Source organism: Lissotriton vulgaris, chromosome 12, assembly GCF_964263255.1.
Source record: "Lissotriton vulgaris chromosome 12, aLisVul1.2, whole genome shotgun sequence".
NCBI lineage: Eukaryota > Metazoa > Chordata > Amphibia > Caudata > Salamandridae > Lissotriton > Lissotriton vulgaris.
The window spans coordinates 687223406-687245593 of record NC_141700.1 but is presented as its reverse complement, the minus strand read 5'-3'; the positions used below and the strand labels follow the sequence as shown (position 1 = coordinate 687245593).

Here is a 22188-nt window from a genome sequence, read left to right as displayed (position 1 = left end):
TTTTCAGGATAGACTCCGGAGTTGCATAAGGATGTTTGAAAATATATTCAACAATGCAGTTTTTGGAACAATCAAAAACCAAACTGAAAAACACATGAGATCTACACAAGGAATAATCATCTTGTCAAATGAGATACTAAGCTGGTTCAGTGTTGCAAGTGGAAAGGAAGGCTGGTAGTCTTAGGATGCCATCAATAGATGCCTATATGTAAATACAATTTTTGAGGTATATGTTGCTATAGCTATCATGTTTTTGACTTCTGAAGCAGCTGGCCAGTTCACAACTACTTGTGCATGGTCCTTAAAAATGTTTTTGCTTTAAAACTAAATTCATGAGCCCTTTTGTTAGCCAACTGTAAATGTGCTCACATTCTCGCATAGTGGTACAAAGTTCAGCTATGTGGTACAAGAGTAAAGTAATAGTTTCCCCATTTCTGCACGAAAACAACACATTTAAAAAAATAACATCTCAGTCTGGAAAGCCCTACTTTTTAGAGTAAAAAGGATGGAAAATCACAACATAAGTAATTAATATTTGGAAGATGGTACAAACTCCACATTTTCAACCAGTAGATAAGGTATGAGACAATGAATGCAAATATTCGTTTTGTATTGCCCATGCTATTTAGCCATACTTTAACATATGAAGTAAAGCTTATCTCAACCGTAGCTGCAGCCATTCATATTTCAGATTGGTCTCCTGGTGTTCACACTTAGGGCCTAATTACGATGTCAGCCAGGCTTTCGTCTGCCTGACACCATTGTGAAAGGGAACCACCTGACCTCAGGTCGGTGGTTCCAACCACAGTATTTTAATGTGACTGCCCATGGTGCGGTTGCAAACCTCCATTTCTCAATGGAAGCTTGTGTGGCGGTGGAAAAGGCACACAGCACAAGCCCCCATTAAAACATGGAAGTTTTGAGACATCCCTGCACCCTGTGGCAGGCACTATGCAGTGCCTGCCACACGGTGCAGTGATGTCTCCCCGAGCCCCATTGCGGAGGGCCAGGGGGAAGGGGCCCCTGCTAGTGACCCCTAATGTCACTCTCCAATAGCCTTTTCATGTTGCAAAGGCCGACATGGAATGGCTGTCGGAAACCAACATCATAATCCAGACGGCAGAGCCGCTGTCATTAAGGGATTATGTGGTCTGTCTGATGGACCAAAGGGCTTCATGAACCCTTTGGTACCATGTTAGAATCCACCCGCAGATTTTCCTCTGACCACAACGCCATCTTTCTATTGAAAGTGTAAGTCCAGTTCCAGCTCAAAACAGTATGGGTGACACATCAGATTAGTCCGGGGATCTAGATACTTTTATAATCCTGGATGGAAGTGACTGAGCTAGCAGTGTGAGTGGTTTACTGGGAAGGGGGGTGAGCAGAATAGGAAAAGGCTACTGACATTATGATTTTCTGTGGAGAAAGCTATTCAGAAACAGAATCCAGGGTACTGAAACTGATTCACTTTCCTAAAATCCTGCATGTGGATTTCAGTGTAATTCTCTCAAGATTCTATAGTAACCACAGACTTAAATTGTCTTTTGTGAACGTCTCTCAGAAAAGGTATAGTTTGAAACAAGAAGTGAAGAGTACTTTCCTGATTTCTGTTTTAAGAATTTGCAGCTTTCTGACAGGACTGTGGAAAGAGTATATTTCCAGCTCTGTATTTAATCCCTAGAGGCGTGCGTAGCTGCAGCCCATCCATATGGGCGAAGGGGCCATGTTCCCCCACCTTTTTCTGAAGGGGAAGAGTGTCTGCAGGGCTGAGCGAAGGTCAGCCTGACAGATTCTCTTCTTCTTCAGGTCAGGCGGACAGGAGCTATGCTCCTGGCTCCCTGAGCTGAACTTTGACAGGCTGAAGATTTAACAGCCCTGTGGCCATGACCTCCTCAGTGGCAAAAGTGCCTCGAGGCCCTCCCCCTCAGGACGAGGGGAAGCGTCACTCATTGCCTCGGACCTGGGCACTTCATTGTTAAACCCTGAAGTGTCCAGTTACAATTGCCAATCACTGACACGTCGTCACAGAGTGGGGTGGGGTAAGCAGCCTTACTGACCCCACCAGCAGCGGTGCGTCCATTGGGGCGTAGGGGCGTAGCCCCACCAGCCCACATGGAAGCATCGCGGCCGCCGAGCAAATCTACTAGTATTATAAATAACAGATCAGCCGCCGGTTGCGCAGGGGGGGTGGGCGTGGCCTGCTGCAGCTTGAGTGACAGTCCACACACTCAGGCTGCAGCAGACCGTAGTGGGGAATTTACAGTGCGCATGCTTGGGAAAGTTTGAAACTTTCTCAAGCATGCGCACTGTAAGTTCCCCTGCGGGACCCAGGGGTACTTGTTTCAGTTGTTTGGTGCCACAGCCCGGGTTTAGAAAGGCCGAAAGGGCGAGCAGCAAATATGCCTCGGTAGCCAATCCTGGAGCGGCAGCAGTGCCAGGATTGGCTGGTCCACCGGCGCAGCATCCCATTGGATGCCGCGCTTGGGGGTGAGGTCTGTCGCTGGCTCCCGTACAGTGGTCTAGCTGTCGCCGTGATTGGGACCCATCGAAATCTTCTGGGGCGCGGGGGAGCACTTAATGGATTAATATAGCGACTTTCATGACCGAAAAAAGGAACCCGGACTCCCGGAGTAGTGTCATGTGGCTCAGAATTCAGAAGGCGAATTCAAACAAACATTCACCAAAGCAACACATCTCTGTCATGCCAACTCCGGTGAGTCGAGGGAAATTGTGGGCAAGCACTAGCATGTGTAGCTGGGCAGGCAGTATTGTGTGTAGCTGGGCAGGCACTAGTATGTGTAGCTGGGCAGGCAGTAGCGTGTGTAGCTGGGCAGGCACTAGCACGTGTAACTGGGCAGGCACTAGCATGTGTAACTGGGCAGGCAGTAGCGTGTGTAGCTGGGCAGGCACTAGTATGTGTAGCTGGGCAGGCACACCCAGAGCTACCCTTGCTAATATTAAGTCAATAAAGGCAATTTCGTGGCAGTGGTGTAACGGGAAATAATGCATCTGTGGCTGCCTCGCATGCACAGGGAGGAGCCGGAGGACGTGATTAAGTTTGTGCATAACCTCCACACACGCGGTGGCACACCCGGCAGAAGGACTTCCAGCTCACCACAGCACTCCCCAGTCCCCACGGGAGACGATATTTGTGCAGTTTGCCTGTGAGAAGAGAACTACTTTGGTGTTACACATGGCAGCAATGTCCGAGCTGAAAGTTTAGTATTAGGTGGCAGCCAGGTTCTCATGAGCTCAGAAAAATAAACGATTGAATGCGAGTAACCATCAGGGTTCAAATCTGTGAACTGCAAGTTATTCACCGCTCTCTTCGGCTGGTGGAGGTGCGTTAACCCGCTAGCTACCTTATCATTTTGGTCAGAAGTTGTACGCCTGATACTGCTGGCGTGTGCTATTGCTGTTTAGTACTAATAGTTCTGCTGCTAGTTTGAAGTCAGGGTGTGCCCTTTCCATGGCTGTTGACGAGGGATTTAAAAAAAAAACGTTCTTAACCGAAAGGTTTCGGATGTCCATTCTTCTTCCTCAGTTGCAGGTTTTTTTTAAACTATACTTTAGCTCAGTGCTTAATTTGTGAAATAAAGAGTGCCGGTGCTCACAACTCTGCTCAGAAGCTGACTATCGCACACTGAATACCAAGGCAGGTAGTCTTTAATCCACTACCACACAGCACAATCCCTGCCATTTTCTCACATGTGCAGGTTCATTTCTGTTTGTGACGGGGTTGCCGTCTTTTTCTTCCTCCGTCTTTGCTACCTGCGTATTTTTCCTCTCATGCACTCGTTATATCATAAGGAAAAATCCGTGCAGTTCGGCCCCCACCCGGCTCAAATTAAGCGCGGCGTTGGTTATGACATTTTGCGTCTCTTTTCTCTCTGGACGGATTATCAAAAAACATGGCAGCCTCTTACTCGAGCACCTGGGTGCACTTCGGCGCCTTGTCTGGTGCATGAGGCGCTAGAGACATACTACACTAATTAGTACTACCTGCCCATGTTCCAGTGCTGTGTCCAGCCGTGAGGATGGGTGGTGGAGGAAAAGAGGATTGACAGTCGCCTGACCCCTGACAAGTAGGCACTAGCTAGGGTCGCAGTGAGTCATTTTTTAGCAGCTAACTATGAGTATCAGAAAGGGAACACAGGGAGAAGAAGACAGAAAGGTACAGCAAGAAAGTGGAAGCGAAAAAGCAAGAAAACAAGCAGAGGCGCTTTGAACGAAGAAATGAGAGTAAGGTAAGGTAATGGAGGAAGTGTGAAAGGAAAGTACAGTGAAAGGATGAATGGAAAGATGGAAAATTAAGTGGGAAGGAATACAGTGCTGAATGGATGAGAGGATAAAAAGATCGAAGGGAGAAAGAAGAGTTAAATTCAAAGTCACAGCGTGAGCGAGAATGCTGTTGCGAACCCTAGAACTCTCTTTCATTATCACTCACTGACTGAGTTGTTTCTGAACTTTTCTTTTAATACATCTCAACCTTATTTCAACTTCTGTCATTCTTTTTTCATGTGTGCACCCTAACTCCCTTTTTTTTCGCTTTCTTTCATTACCATATATCCTTCTTCCTTTGTCTCCCTTCTGCATCTTTCCTTTTTTATTTGTTTTCTTTCGTAGTTCGTACTTCTCATCTTCTGATGTTATTTCTCTTTCTGTTACTCCCACGTTGCTACCTCTCCTCATCTTCACTCCGTGCTTTCCCCTTTTCAGTCCTCGCTCTCAAGGTTCCTTCTTTGTTATTCAGCCCTTTGCGCTGTCCCTGCACGTGGTACTGAGCACAAGTCTGAGCACAGGGACAGGGGCGTAGCTGCAGGGTGTGTTTGGGATGGTTACACCCCCCCATATAAATGTATTCTGTATTGAATAGATTGGTACAAGTGCTTTAAGTTCGGTATGGTGAAGTGTTTGTTGGATTTCACTTCACATGCAGACAAGATCACACACACACACTCTTGCCTAAAGGTCTTAAAAACAGTGATTTTACAAAATGAGGGTGATAAGTAGTCCTCACAATCCGCACTCCTCTCCCTTCCTACTGATCCTTAAGGCCCCCTCCTGCATTGCTGCTCGTATAATCAGCACAATAGTTGGGAAATCTGAAGCTGACCCACCCTCCCCCATACATAATGACCAAGCTATGCCCCTGCAAAGGGACACTAAGATGATACATGCAATATGAGTGCAACACCATCAGACCTACCAACTCACCTGGTGCCACCATGTGTCACGTGATTTCGGTTTGTACTTCCCATTTTCCAGGATTGGCTGGTCCACTGGCGCAGCATCCCATTGGATGCCGCGCGTGGGGGTGGCCCGGCATTCATCTCGCAAGCCAAGGAGGACTGGTCGTTGGCGCCGGCGGTGCCCGATTCTGGTTCCATGTTTCCACAGTGAGTGACTGTTTCAATTCATTTTAGCTGTGGAGTGTTGTTAAGTAGCAGCCATCCCATGCGAGCAGGCATGCTAAGGAGTGAGGTGTCCACCATTTACTTTACTAATTTACATCGCAAAGTCCTTCTCATCGTCACCTTTCACATCGGATAGAGTGGGGCTCAAGAGAGAGAGAGCGAGAGGCGGGAGCGAAGTGGAGGGGGCCGAGTGAGGAAAACGAGATAAGAGCGTGGACGGAGAGAACGAGACGCAGAAAGAGAGACGGGGGCGACGTGCAGAGAAGGGGACGAGAAGAGAGAAGATAAGAGAATGTAAGAGAGAGGGAGAAATAGAGAGGGGGGTGAGGAGAGAAGCTAGGTCAATGCTGAGAGGGGAGGGCAGGCATGAAGGAAGAGGAAGAGCATGTGAAACATAGGGAGGGGGGCGGGGGTTGAGGGAAAGAGTGACCCAAGCAAGGGAGAAGAGACAGCTCGGTGGAAGAGAAACGTGTGAGGTGAAGGACAGTAGGAGGAAGTGAGGGAAGAGGGGACAGAACGTGGGAGGGAGTGACACAGAGGGAGGGGGTGACACAGAAGGAGTGAGTGACACAGAAGGAGTGGGTGACACAGAGGGAGGGAGTGACACAGAGGGAGGGAGAGACACAGCGGGAGGGACTGACACAGAAGGAGGGGGTGACACAGAAGGAGGGGGTGACACCGAGGGAGGGGGTGACACAGAAGGAGGGGGTGACACATAGGGATAGAGTGACACAGAGGGAGGGAGTGAGGGATGGAGTGACACAGAGGGAGGGAGAGGCAGTTGTTGCAACGCCAATACGTTGATTGCTATTGGGCAGTACTTAACTTCGCAGACCACGAAATCGCATGCCCCGACAACATGTTTTGTTTTTTGTTCCCCTCTGTTTCATGTGTGAACTGCTCTTTTATCCTACCGAAATGAAATTGTTGTAAAAAAGACAAGAATACATATCCCATATCCGTCCGTATTTAGCCAGCCACGCATTTCCCAGAGTGTGCTTGCTGCCCGTCCTATAAGGCACCTGGACGCCACCCAAAGCGCTATGAAGCGCTATGTAAATATCATTACTGTTGGGGATAGTCTGGTCCGCTGTGCATGAATTGTGATTGGCTTTAAAATCTGTTCCCTAAAGTGCAATTTATATCTGTGCCTATTTGGTCAGCCACGCATTTAGCAGATTGCGCTTGCTACCCGTTCGATAAGGCACCTGTACGCCACCCAAAGCGGTACGAAGTGCTATGTAAATACCATTAGTGTTCGAGATAGTCTGGTTCGCTGTGCATAAAATGTGGTCAGCTTTATAATCTGATTTCTAACATGCATTTTTCTTTTCTGCTGTGTGCCTGCAATTCCATCCATCCACCCTGTACAGACTTACATGAAGCAATTATTAAGTATTTGTTTGCAAACTATCCACCCATTCATCCATCCACCCACCCTTTGATCCATCCACATAGCCATCCAGCCATCCTTCACCCATCCACCCTTTGAAACATCCATTCATCCATGCACTATTTCATCTAGCCATCCACCAATCCTTCACGCACCCACCCTTTCATCCGTCCATGCATCCAGCCACCCTTTCATTCAGCCAGCAAGCCATCCGTCATCCACCCACCCTTTCATCCATCCAGCCAGCCTTTCACCAGTCCTACCATACACCCTTCATCCATCCACCCACCCTCTCCCCATCAATCCACCATCACATTAACAAAGGAATGATGATATTGACATTGCGCACAATTTACGTTATTTGTAGCTTTGTTGAGCGTTTGCAGTATTAATGAATGCATTACAAACAATTCAATCAACTGGCATTAAGTATATGACCGTTATTAAGTATATGAGCGTTATTAACGCGCGCGTCAATAAGCTAAGGTGACATAGCAGCTGTTTAAAATAACTATGTCTTCAGCTTCCTGGAGTGCCTCTGACTTCGTTCTGTTTCTTTACTTTTTGTGACTGTTGGTCCTGCTGGGAAACATTTTCAATTTATGTTGTCTTGTTTACTGGGAGCATTGCTTTTATTTTCCTTTAGTGTAATAGGCTGGCTGGTGAAGTGCACTTCCCATAGTGTGCAGTCACTTCAATTTGCCTTTAGGTGACTGACTACCTGGCTTGATGGTGGTTTTCTATTTGATTTCATGTAACTCCTTGTCTTGATGAGTGCATTGGTTTTAGTTTGTTTGAGGTAACTGCTTCACATGCTGGTTTCATCACACAGCTGACACCCACCCTGAGAAAGCCAGAGCTGCCCTGTTATTGTTATCAACACCAGTGCGCTTAGGTTCCTTACAGCTCCTTCACTTGAAGTGGGTTACCACCTACTCGTTTACTTTTTGTATCCTGCTCGTACCAAGTCAGATCCAGACCCAGACCAGTCATTTTTCTTTCATTAAACTGTTTTACTTGCTTGGTGCTTTTATGTTGGTGCCTGCATGCTGAGGTGTACTCTTCTTCAGTTTAAATGTATGTGACTGGCCTGTTGACTAGCACCCTGCTTTCAAAGTGAAGGTTCACAGGTTCACACTTGCTTTAGTTTACTTTTGTATGGTTGACTGCATGCACTGTTTTGCTGGATACATTGCTTTAAGTTACTACTTGATGCATTGGTTTCAGTTTGCTTTCAAGTAATTGCCTCTCATTTTCCTAATGCTTTGTGAAGGCTGTTTCCCAACTGCTGTGCAACTTCTTCTACTCTTAGAGCTGAGATTTTCATGAAAGTCTTATAGTCTGAATTCAGCACATGAGCGTAATAGGACGGAATGAATGAAGCTCTGTGGTTATACTGAATAAGCAGCTACCTATGTTATGCCATCTATTAATGTAATAACTGCACTTTCACAATTGCTTTATTAACCTTCCTGCTTTCTCAAATTTGCTTGAAAATGCACAATTTTTCTTCTTTTTTTTCAAAATTTTCTTGGGGGTGATTATCCCCCCAAACCCCCCTTTTGGGGTTCGGGCTCGCTCGCTACGCTCGCTCGCTACGGTGCTGTATGCAAATCACTTCACGCCCTACCACTTTGAAATGTCACCCACCGCCCCTGGACCCCACCCCACTCTGTGATAAGTGAGGAACTGCTGCTTCCCCTCATGAAAAAGCAGCAGTCCTAACCCTCCTGTAACCTCAAAGGCTTTCCTCTCTGGGAGTTGCAGGGCAGGTAAGTTTACTGCTTTTTAAAGATTGGTTTGTGTGTGTCTGAATAAATGTATGAATTTGTAGTGAGTGAGTGTTGTGAATTGGTGTGTGCATTTGGGAATTTATGGGTGTGAGTGTATATATGTGCGTGTGTAGACCGCCCACCCCCCACCAAATTTACCGGCCACCACCGGGTGTACGGCTGCTGTGTAAGTACATGGGAAGATAACCTTATGCTAATTCTTGAAGACAGGAAAGTCCCACTAGTGCAGTTTGCATGCCCTATGGAACTTTTTACCTCTGGCTACAGAATAGAAATCTTCAGGAGAGAGAAAAGGTTTTAGCTTCTGGAAGAAAACCTATAGACTATTGGCAGCAGGACATTAGTTCTACCTGCACTTTGGAAATGTCTCCCCTGGGCGTTGGGAATGCAGAAGGTTATTAAAAGACAAAGGCTGATGCCATTCCAGAGCAATTAAAGGGCCCAGCTGTAAATAGTCTTTTTGTTGTGGACCTGAACTGAAACTGTGAGGAGCTTGCCTCAAACTGTAAACCATGGACTCCATAAATCTATTCTGAAGATGTAGGCACGTCTATCAAAATAATTTGTATAAGGAAGTTTTTTTTTCCCTAAGCTAGTTTCTACTGATAAGCTTTAAAAATACTGTTTAGTACAATTCTACATCCCCACATCACTTCTCCTGTATTATGTGAAATTTCGTGTGTTGAGGTGTTGCCTTGTTAAGGTAGAATGAAAAAGACTTTTTAATTTACCTTTTTTCATAGCAACATTTTCAGGGCTAGTTGCTGCATGTGCACCCATTCAATCCCTCTCAGGAAATTCTGAGCCAAGCTCCACAGAGTAATCCAAGAAGCCCCGGAGGAAAACAAATTAACTATTAGAAGTCATATTGTTTGAGCTATTTGATATTCCCATGCAGTGAGAAAGGCTTGATGGGAGCTGTGGCTATCGCTGTTATCCATCACATCAAAAGCATCATTTAGGTTCAATTGCTCATCTAGTAGTGCCGTATTCTATTCTATTGTCTGGATGTTTGCACATTGGATCTAGGGAGAAAATATGTTTTCCATTCCAAAACAACTCTGAAAATTGTGTTTGTCTAACTATGCCTCCCTTGCCAGAGGACTGATGCAACTCGTTTTGGGCAACACCCAAACACTTGCCTCTTTTCGAACCCATGCAAGTCCACTGTTACTCACATGGGCCTCTGCCCTTTCCTGCACAGCCATTTGTTTCCATTACAAACTGGTACCTTCTCTTTAGGGTGGACATCCTTTAAATTGTACTTAAACAATGCTGAGTGGCATTTCTTTATATTAGTTTCTTCCTCTATTTACCTTATTGGTAAATATTTGTGTGTCTTTGACAGCAGTGTCACCAAATACTCATGTGAGCCTTCATATGATTATGCACAGACAGAATGTGATGCAACAGAACTGCACCAATGCTCTCACCTTTTACATTACATTCTTAATTTTGTAACCCCTTCTGTGCTGATGACGAGCCCAGGCTCGTCATGCAGCACGGTGCTCGTGTGCTGGTGACGAGCCTGGGCTCATCATGAGCCGTGGAACGCTCACATGCGGGGATAATTCCCCCGCCGTGCTAAGCGTTCCATTGTGCGGACGGGCTCATGACGAGCCCAGGCTCATCACCAGCACACGAGCACCGTGCTGCATGACGAGCCTGGGCTCGTCATCAGCACCGCTGCGCCGTGCGCGGCCCCCTCCCCCTCGTGCCGCGAGGAAATTTGCCCCGCTGCGAAGAGGTTAAGGCTATTTGTTGCAATACTCGATTGTTCTTCAGATTTGTGAGGATCTTGTTTGTCAGTAATTGTACAGATTAAAGAGAGCAAAATGTCTCTAGTATTTCTTAAATCAGAATCATCATTGACAACAAGCTCACCATGAAATCGCATATCAACGCCATCTCTTATGCCTACTTCCTCACTCAATGTATGCTACATAAGATCTTAAAGTTGCTACCCCCTACAAACTAAACGCACCGTGACATAGGCCCTCATCAGCAGAGTAGACTACGTCAACGTCCTGTACATAGGAATTGCCGTACACCTCCCACAAAGACTTCGGACCATACAAAACACCAAAGTCAGACTTCTCCTCAGCCTTCCCGAATGAATCTACATCTATTCCCACCTCTGGCAACTCCACTGCCTCCCCGTATGGAAGAGACACCAATTCTAGCTGTTGACCCCCACACACAAAGCTCTACACAATCAAGGACGAGCCAACATTAACCACCGCCTGGACTTCCACCAGCCATCATGAAGACTACCCTCCATTTCAGTTGCCCATACTCCCTGCATCTACTGAAGCAGAAGTTGAGGACGCTCCTTCTCACACATCGCAGCAAAGACCTGGAACAGCCTTCCTATGCAACTGCGGACCTCACTTCCAGAATTCCAAGAGGCCCTCAAACCTTGGCTGCTCGAATAATCCTCTGGGACCTGCAAGCGCCTGAATACCATATTGGTTGATTAGCCATGCTTTATAAATCCTGATTGAATAATTTCTTCATTGGTAGCAAATGGTATGCGTCAAAATCAAAGTCTTACATATTTTACCAAAGCTGCTTTTTGAGTGGTGCTGCCAGTATGGCACAGAAAAAAATGTTATGCATTATAACCAGCAAAATCTGCTCTTAATACTACACAAAATGGGGTAAAAGTATAACACATTTGCTGTAAATTATTCAATATTTATAGGCAGAAAATCTTAAAATCAGAGGAAATATTACACTTTCCCACAGTGGCATCAGAATTGCCACTTCAGAATATTACTCACCGTTTTACTACAGTTTATAAATGGTGACCAACTGTGTCTTTCTTAAGGAATGTTAATTGATTTTCTGTAGTAAAAGCATGTATTCCATGATGAAGTTCAAGAACTATTGTTATCATAATTAAAACAATAATAACTTAGTTTGCAAATGCAACGTTCGACTAAGCTTTACCATGGATAAGTGAAAGCATTTCGAAAAGATCACAGGTTTTCAGAACTTTTGGGGCATAAACTCCTAAACAATATGTCCATTTGCGAAATAGGGCCCACTCAATTCTATTTATATTTGTTTCTTTTTCAGAAGCAAAATAATAGAATTTAGTTTTTGTGGACCAGTTTGTAGTGTAAACAGGGTGTAAACCATACGCCACAATTCCACCAACCCCCATTTTCTTCCTGTGTGATCATTCCATTGAATATTACACTTTGAAGTGCATTCCCAACGGTTTATTTATTTTTCTAACTTTGTTGTTGCTGTGTTTTTATTGTGCAGTATTATTTATACCTGTATTTAAATAAACTTCAAACCATGCACTCATTGTTAGCATCAACCTATTCCCTTTCTTAATCCTGGTGAAGTCTGGCACTGGAGGGCCAGGCTCTGCTTTGTAATCTATAGACATCTGCTGCCCAGTTCCTCTTGGCCCATCTCCCACCATTCCACTGAATCCTTCCCAACTACAGATATGAGATTCATTGCAGAGCCGAATTACATTTCAGAAAGAATGAGCTGGCGAAAATGAAAGCCAAGACAAGCTTTCTTTGAAGGCATTTCCAGAAATGACCAATTGCCAAAACATCTGTTATTGATTTGTGTATGTAAGGCCAAATCATAGAAGGCTCAGGCCGCTTAGTGCTGAACAGGCGCCTCATTCCACTTAATTAATTTCCATCTCCTGCAAGCCAGCTTGTTATCGACTGTCAGTGCTCTGTTTCACAAATATATAATCAAAAGTGACAGTGATCTGCCAATTACAGTACTTGAAGAAGCATGTAAAACAACAACTTAATTTTCAGCATCATCTGTTGCCATGACTGCAAAACTCCTACTATTGATCAAATAAAGAGTTAAGACTATAACTAGCAGAGACAAGCTGTTAGTTGAAGCCTTTAATTGGTTGTGTGGTTTGCAGTCCTCTAGATGAATTTTACTCACTCTTAACTTCGAAAGAAATTGTTATGGAAACTTTGATGCTCTCACTTGACAATTTCTGGTACAGCAATAATTACTGGTTACCACTGGGCCTTATGGCTGGCGTCAGCAAAAGTAGTACTAATTATATTGGTTGTTATTCTGAAGTTCAGTAACTCTAACACTGTCAGGTAATAGCAAGTGGCTCAAGTGCAGTAAAGCTCTGAATGGCAGCATTTTTAATTTACTCACTGTAAAAAAACTTTACTGCTTTGAGATGTCCATAACAAAAATTATCATTACCTGACACTTTTTTATAGTGCTGCAGCTAAACATTTAGGGCTTGATTACGAATTTGGCGGTCTTGGAATGGGCCGTCATTCAATGGCACCGCTAAAGGACCTCCAAATCCTTCGTCTGTCCTCCTGATGTATTCGGTTTGAAATACAAGTCAGGCAGTCCTGCAGCTGCTGGCCCATGGCAGTGCCTTTCAAAGGCTTGTATGTGAGACCTAGAAAGGCAGCGCTGTGTGACCGCAAGAGCTAAATCCTGCAAGGCATGAAGTGTTAAGTCCATGCTGTGGAGGAACTGGGGCTTCATGCATACAGGGGGGCACAAGATATCCCCCTGTGCGCATCTCCAGGTCTTGAGCCAACAGGGGACCCTGTAGGGACCCCTTAGTTTTCTCATCGCTACACTTTTAATGGTGGGTTCTGCAGCATTAAAACTGTGGCAGTGACAAAACTCTTAATATGCTTGGTGGTGCTGCAACAGCACCGTCCACATATGGCGGGCCTCATACCACTGCAAGACCTAGCAGTAGCAGTGGTCCAATGGCGGTCTGACCATCCAACTCGTAACACAGCAGTCGGAACACCGGTGTGGTGGTAGCCACACTGCCACCATGGGTTTGGCGGTCTATCTGACCACCAAACTCAGAATTAGTCCCTTAGTCCATATCCAATGCCTGACTTCCTTGTTAGAAACCTATTGTCACAGTATTTTGGCTTGCCTGAGTCACACTGGATAAAGGTTGCAAAGGGTTATTGCTGAAGCAGACTTAACTGCTACCATATTGCAAGTAATAACTGGTATATGCCCAACAGCTTACCATTCAACTAGTATCAGATTGTGCCCTATTCCAGAATCCTACTTCTCTAAACCAAGTATTTTAGTACAATGACAAATTTCTACATTATCCAACTGAACTAATACCACAGCAAGTTTTGATCCATATCTACTACTGCAGATCGGGGTCCTCTCTAGTCTATAATAAGTGACTGTAAGAAATTGGATTAATGGTTGAGGGTTGTGACACCCTATTCAAGCAGGAACCACAATCCCTGTCAGGGTGAGCCACAAGCAAACCCTAAACGAACCTTTGCTCAACCCTTAGGTAGATTTACAAAGAGCAGCTCGGCTTAACTCAGAGGCAATGTGTAAAGTATTTGTGCAATACTTCCAACAATAAAGAGTGAAAACACACCACAACAGGCTCTACCACAGGATTAGAGTACGTTTTACTAAATTAAATCAGTACAACCGGAAATATATGCAATTTTTAAAATGTCAGTGACAATATTGCCAAAAAGCACAAAGCACCAACTGTGGATATTTGGTGGTGCAGGGCCAGGATAGTCAAATCTTCAGGCTGACTGCAATTGAGCATGGGCCAGCAATAAGGACCCATTTAGACCCAATGAGGAAGAATACCTTAATTCCTGATTGGGGAGCATTGAGAGGTCCAACGCCAAGGATGCGTAATGCAGCCGGAGTGATGTGTCAGTTCTGAGAAGTTGTGAAGGTGTAATGCAAGTTTCTGCGTTGTCGAGGATCCCGTCGAGAGGATGCATTGTAAAGTCTGGCATCGAGATTCCATCGCACAGTCGAGCTTCTCCGTAGCAGTAAATCTGTTTCAACTGGCCATCAGTGAGAAGGTATGTAGCTTCATCAAACTTATTTTTCCAGGTAGCCTGTTGCCTTGTCCATTTGGAGGATTCTGAATGCCCCCCCACAAACAAAATAAGAACTCAGAAATCTTGACCTGTTGAAGGTGTGAAACATATCTTGCTGACTTAGACTTCCATGGATGAGAAATGTGAACTTGTCCCACTCTGAGCTTTCCCTGCTCTGAACTTGTCACATCAAATGACCCTGTCCACCACCTATTAGGATTCGAGAGGACTTCCTCAGGTGCAGCCTGCATCCTTGCACTGCCAGAGGATTTAGGCATTTATTTATAATTTCTTAGGTAAAATCTTTGAGTAGGATGAACCTGCTTGGTGCACTTGACCCATGCTTCATCAGTCATTAGAAAATTGTGCTTAGGTTCTAGTCAACTGCAAACTGAAACTACTGATTAGCACCTTACTTTTCTTGTCACTTTTGCCTTAAATAATTGAAAGTTCATATTTCCAGTTCCCCTTATTCCATGTTTTTCATTTTGGTGCCATGTTGTTAATTCTTTCTATAGTTTCATAAATTGGAATGAGATTCTTATTGCGTTGTATTATTGACTTTGACTGTTTGGGTGCGATTAAATGCTTTACTCTCGTTAAGTGGCACCTAAAAGTTCAGTTTCATAGCTGCACTTCAGCACAGCAGTCGCTATGACATAGTATTCACATGTGGGTGGAGAAGGACCTGCTATGGCCCACATTAGGTATTTACCTTTATTGCGATGTAAACCGGTGGGCACACTTATAGTGGACTTCCACAAGTGTCAGGTATTCCAGTTAAGTTACTTAACATGCAGTGGTAGTTATTTAGCTGCCTACATCTTCCCAGAAACCTACCATTGCTGCTACCCAGATTATTAAGAAATCGGTGGAAACCTAAAGAAATATAGATAGTCATACAGCTGGCCCTAAGAAATAGGTAAAGGGGAGGGCAGCAGGAGAAAGAGGTTGCATCGAGTAAAAGAAGTTCAGTTGAAACTCGCTGAAAAAAAACGAGGACAAAAAATGCGAATATGAAGAAGGGTGAATGCGAGAGAGGAAATAGCACCTATTGGAGAAAAAAAAAGATGTGACCAAAAATAACCCTTGGTAGGGAGCATTTCTTTCAGGGCATATTGTTGCTTGAGGTGATGTTTTTTCAGCTTTTTTCTGAACAGTAGAAGGGCAAAGAATTTTATGTCAGTGAGGTTGTTCCAGTTTCCTGGAGTGCTAATGGAAAAGGTGTGCTTGCTGTTTTTTTGCTTCTTGCATTTTTTTAATCTCTCACCTAGCAATGTCTGAACTCTACTGGAAATGGTTCATTTGTAGGTGATATAGGGTGGAAGTGTATTTCCGAGGGCTTTGCAGGCAATGCAGCGGGTGTTAGAGTAGATGAAGGCTGGCAGGAGGAAAAGGATTAATTCCATAGGACTAGGGATAATATTCATGAACTTCTTCATATCTTTGAGACATGCTGATGCATAAATGATGTCTTTAAGGGGTACCAACAAGGTAGTGCCTGCAAGATTGGTGAGCAAAGAGGTGGCACTATCCAGGTGGGAGAGGATCAGTGTTTGCACTGTTCTAAAATTAACTTCTGGGAGCTATGGTTTCATTCTATTCAGGAAGTTGGGGTGGTGTAGTGGTTTGTTGTTTTTCATCAGGATGCACTCCTTTACCATGAGGCTGTAGTCCAAGACGAAACAAAGTAATTTTGCACATTGCCAGCTGGGGGAACATGCTGTCAGTTTCTAGTTCAACAGACACATTTAAGTATGTACTTGTTTGATATGGTTGACAGATAGTAAGAATTTAATCTTCATTGGGTTTAGCATTAGCAAGTGGGCGGCCATCGAAGTATGGCTGAGTTTGAGGGAAGAATGTATTATTTGCCCATGGTTGATCAGAATTTGATTTAAATCCAGGTGTCATCTGCTTATTGGAAAAGCTTGCACTACCCAGTGAGGATGGAGTTACGGTTTTCCATGTAGAGATTGAAGAAAATGAGAGGGAAGATCAGACTCTGTGGACTTCTGCAGGAGACTGGGAGCATAGGACCTAGTGTTTACTATTTGTACAAACTAATGCCAGTTGGGGAAGTAAGACCTGAAAGTTAAAGAGACCATCAGAGTCTAGGGTTGGTTTCTACAGCCAGGAGAAGATCTGTCCTACTTTGATATCAGGAAAGATTCCTTGGCTGGGGGAGGCGTTGACAATGTGAAGGATGGGGGTGATGATATCTAGTAGAGCAGGCTTGATTATTGGTGATGAAGTAAGTAGTCTTCTATTGAGTTTGCCTTGAGAGAGATGTTTGAAGGTAAATCTTTGGGAAGGGATTGAAGGTTGTCAATATAGTTTGAAGTCAATTTGGAATGGAAGGCATTATTGTGGTCAGAGCTGGGCTATTGATGTTGGCTCTGACTTTGTTGAACTCAGCGATAACTGGCTGGGCTAGTGGACTCCTACAATGCAACAACCTTGATGAATGTTTTATATTTGATTGTTGCTTCATTGAGATTGAATTTATAGTAAATTACTTCCTTTAACCTAATTTGGAACTATCAGGCAGTGCCACCTAAAAAAATATTTAATGATGGACCTGTGGCAGATACACTGTTTTATGGAGCTTATGTGTCTGGATCCCTTTTGGCAGATCTTATGTGACAGCAGAGGTTAAATAAGCAAGCAGGGGAAACACACAAAGTAAGAGGATTATCGCACCATACTATAATATGATAAACTATTTTTATGACTTTGGTGTCATTATCGAAAATGTATCATTCAAAGTTCAGAGAAAAGTCAACTGCTTTTAGAAATGAATTTAGTTTTCCTAAATTCTGCTGTTTTTTATTCTTTTAAATGTCCACTTGATAACAAGCGGGTGGTGGAGTGTAAATGGGCACAGTGTGTGGGTTCTACCCAGGCAATGAAATGTATACACAAAGATACTCATAGCTTAGAAGGAACAGGTATAAAGACATTGACATGGTAGGAAACGCAGAAAGAAATTTGAGAGCAATACATTTTATTTAATGTATTTTTTATATCTTTCTGAAACTAAACATTGTTTATAATGTGATGAAAAGTACAAATGTTTTTTTTACAAAAATGCAATATGCAAAAAAGTATAATACAATGCTTAAGAGATACAGACTATGAAAACTTTGCAATAAAAATTCCAAGGCTGATAAATATCTCTCTAAAGAGTCATTTGTATACTTACTTTTAAGCTCAAGCATTTCAAAGAGAACTTTCTTTAACTTAACTGATCCATTCTAAATTGTCATGCTGGCTATGGAAATATACCTATTATGATAAAATATACTTAACATTCTGATCGGGATATCATGACGATAGCTCGCTCCCATTAAGGGATAGTTAGATAAGTCATTGCTGAGAAATCCTAATAGTTCCATAGAACCACAAATTTTTTTATCATACGCTAACTCTTAAAACATGTGAATATAAGCTGCTTAATTCAAATTTTTTGCAAGCTTTTCAATACGCCCATTAGAGGAAAGTGGATGATTGACCTTCTTGTGACGATTGACCAAATCCAAATTGTATAAACAGTGTTTGAGGTGTGTAAGATATTTATAAAAAATACTTCATGCAATTGCATGTCTGACATCTTGCCTAATGGTAAGTTGGTGAGTAAACGGCAAGATGCATTGCACTGCACTCTAGGGGCTGCGTTTTACAACCATTGCAACATTAAAAAATGCAACATACATCTATCATTTTTTGCAGGAAACTAGGGAGTCGTCATGAAAGAAACAATTTATGGTACTAGACTTCCCCATTGCAGTGGTTTCAAAGCAATTGATAAGAATTAAGCCTAGTTTGCAACATTTTGTCTTGTTTTTAGTCAAATACTTTCCTTGTACAACTCTGCATAAACCCTTAGTTTGGCCACTAAATATCAGTTTTAAGATATCAACCTACTGAGCTTTCATACATGCTAGACGATGGGAAGGATGCTCAACGTGTTTTTTTTTTTTACAATTGTTGTCTTCAAAAAGGAAAGCCAATGTACTTGCTTATGGTTATTTTAACACATTAAGGCCGCCCCCTTGCGGACCAAACAATAAAACTTTTAATACAACTTCCACCCTCCTTACATGATAACTAAGTTAAACAAAAATGTATGGTTGGAGTATATACATAGTTAGGGATTATTTTACCTGTTGAAGCATACAATGCTTTACAAATATATGGGTATCTGTAGGATTGCTGCCTGGTAGCAATCTCAAGTCAATGGCATTTATTAGGTACTGTGTCATTTTGGCACACAGTGATTTGGATTAAACTAAATAATTACAATAAGATTAGTGCACTAAGGTCCCGATTACTGCTTCGGTGTTACAACATCTGGAGGTACCAATACCATGGGTATCAGTACATCTAAATTGTGTGAATAACTGAGAAATACAAAATTGAACATGGAAAATGCACTTGGAAAATAGGTACTAACACAAACGGCTTGATGTCTACACACACATGCCCACCTGCTTTCTCCCACTAGCTGGATATTGTTCCCCCATATGACACTCACTTCAGTTTTCAGCAGGTGAAATGTTTGGATAAGAAAACTCAGGCAATACAGTAGCCCTACAACACTTGAAATCCATGATGCCGCCATAACTCATTACATTAACCAGCTCAACTACTTTCTCTCTGAAATACTTTTATGGGATGCAAATATCAGAGGCCCACAGAATACAAATGTGTGCTCACCGAAAGTACTATGTTGAGGTCACAGTGGTAGAGGGACAACTGTGATATATCTGTGCCTATTTAGGGTACTTTCTCCAGCTGAAAATACAAGGGCATCTCTGCAACCTTTTAAGGGACATAGACTGGTTTTAAGTGATAGAGTTGGAGAACATCCCAGTGAGCCACAGGTTTAATTTAATCGATTGGCAATAGTACACGTGCATAGAATGCATCCTTGTGACAATGATCTATCCACAAAGATGGTGAATGATTAGGGACAATCACAAGCCCTTTGATGTGCTTCCAGTGGTGTAGTGGTGAAAGTGCAAGGAGCCAATCCTCTACTATCCACTAAAAACACTTATTATATGTTGTATGAGCTCTCTTGCTGTGCCATTGGATTGACTCTTCTTTTAAGTGCCAATAAGACTGTTGGGGGTATGTGCTCTAAACTTTCCTGTAAATAATGAACCATTCCTTTATAGTGTTTTCACAGGTTAATAGTCGAGGTATGGTATCCAGGGGACATTTTACTACCCCCGTCTCCACGGGTTATTGTCATGTGGTAGGAATTGCGGAGTTTTACAGAGTTCATCTGGTCTGTTACAATCTGTAGATGTACTGTACATGGCCAATAAACTCCAAAAGACATTAACAAAGTTACAATGATGTAGGTACATGGAAAAAACCTTTACCTTACACATTCTATTGCTTCATAAGGAATGTATGATGGTACAACGCGTACCATCACAACGCGGTCTGTTACATCTTGGTGTTGACAACGCAAGTCGTTACATCGACTTGCGTTGGAGGGCGCTTGACTTAGGAATAGTGTAAATTACTATTCCAACTACAGTCTACGTACAGTAGGGAGGGTGTTGGAATAGTAATTCACACTATTTCTTAGTCTAGAGCGCCCTCCAGTGCAAGTCGATGTAATGACTTGCGTTGTCAAAACCACGATGTAACCATACCGCGTTGCAAAGGTTGCGTGGTATAGGATGTTTCCCCTTCAGGAGGCACGAGTAGTGAGGAACCTGCAAACACTCCTTGTCGCTAATTTACTTTCATGTCACGAACCTTATCTGACCTCAAACGTGAAACATATTAGAAAGGTTTGTCTTGTCATTCTTTTTGCTGATTTTTTTTAACAAAACATGCTGTACGCTAAAAATAACAAGCTGGTATCACATCACCTGTCTTTTAAGCAGGTAAGGCCTCTTATCTACACGACAATATTGTCCATGCTATTTTTCCAGGATTAGTACATTTGCTGATCCAGCTATCACTGCTGGGTATCTTTGAAAGGACGGTGTGCTTTAGAAATAAGCACTTTAGAATAATCGAGAAAAGGAAGAGTTTTCAATTATCTTATTCTCATATAAATGCAAAGTCTTATCTCACATATGAACAAGCAGCACGGGCTAAGATTAGAAATCCATTGCCTCTTTTGAAATCGCTAGATTCTGCCTTTCACATTTCAAGAAGTACGTGTTTTGCGGTTATAGGTTTCATAAGTTATGGGAGTAAGTAGGGGTTTATGAAATTGGTTAACATCCCCCTCCCCCAATATCCAAAAGTAAGCAGGCAAATAAATTCAGAAAATGATTAAATGATTAAATAATTCGAGTAAAATTATATGAAATGCACTCTGGGGCGTCTCATGTGAAAATTGATGAAAAGAGCGCACCTCGTGGTTAAACGGCACTCGAGGTACCAGCTAAGGGACTTTTTTTTTAAGGACAACATGATTCTTGTTACTTCTTTTCTGCTTGAACCTTGCTCCAGAAACACATTTTTCGCTCAATTAGGCCTCTAGAGCTAAAAAAAGTATGCAAAATGTCACACTGTGTAATTTCGGATATTTCTCAAATTTGTGTGAATAAAATTACACAAATATAGTAAAACATTTTGCACAGGCCTAATAATCAGGTTAGGTAAGTGGTAAATAATTTGAAAATAATTTTGAGATACTATATCAATTAAGGGGACGTTTTCAACATGTTGCATTTAGAGATGTATGTATGTTTCCAAGGATGGCTCTTCAATAATGTGTATTGGACAGCTCACTGGAACATTGACCATGAATAATAATCTATAGATAAACACATATTGAAAGGTATATTAGTGGTATTAAAATTATTATCAAAGCTACTTCTACCCCCACTGCTGAATGAAAATCATATTATTAGCAATAATAATATTATAATAATAGATATTGGCAATATTATTGTTAACTCTATCAGAGCGGATATCCCTGGTGCCCAAGGTATGTACAGCACAATAAGCAATACAGGAGTAAAAGTGAGTGTACACTGCAGTAGGGTGTCTCTAGCATATTAATGACAAGCTCCACCTTGGAAGACGAGAGCAAGGCGATAGTGACAAGAGGGAAGAGTGTAATAAAATTTGGATTAATTGCATTAGCGCTTTTTTGAATGAAAGTTTTGAGGTTTTAGTGTGGACAGAAGATGGAATACAATTTCAGGTTTTGGGTACGTAGCCATTTTGGGTACGTACTGAATTGGGTACGTAACGAATTTCGTTGTGCGCACTGCATCGCATTTGGCAAAGCAGCGCGCGCAATGAAATTTGTTTTATTTATTTATTCGTTTACTTACCTTCGTTCGGACATATTCTATCGTTTACTACCCCCCACCCTTCTCCTCCACCGCCCGAAGCACTCCCTCCACGGGACGCTACTGCTGAAGGTAGGAGCTTCAAAAAGGGGCTGTCAGAGCTGTCAAAAACGTTGAAAGCGCCTCAATTTTCAGTTTCTATAGAAAGTGATCAGAATGTAGTAGTTTTTGTACCAACCCCGTCAGTTCATTCGTAGATCTGTGCTCACTAGTGAGACAACTCAAGGTGTACAGTATAGGAATTATGCCAGTGGGCTATTAATGCATGTTTGTATGAGTTGAGTGGGAATAGGTAAGACTAAGAGTGGTTGGAAGATATTAATATCACCTAGCTCTGCAGAAGGTTTTAAATGAGATGAACGATTTGTTCAACTATTAGAC

General features: G+C 42.9%; 1 protein-coding gene across 1 annotated transcript in view; it reads left to right on the top strand.

Annotated features, from left to right (window-relative positions):
• CDH13 (cadherin 13) overlaps positions 1 to 22188 on the top strand; it is a 2285705-nt gene that overhangs the window by 322746 nt on the left and 1940771 nt on the right. The gene's annotated exons all lie outside the window — the stretch shown is intronic.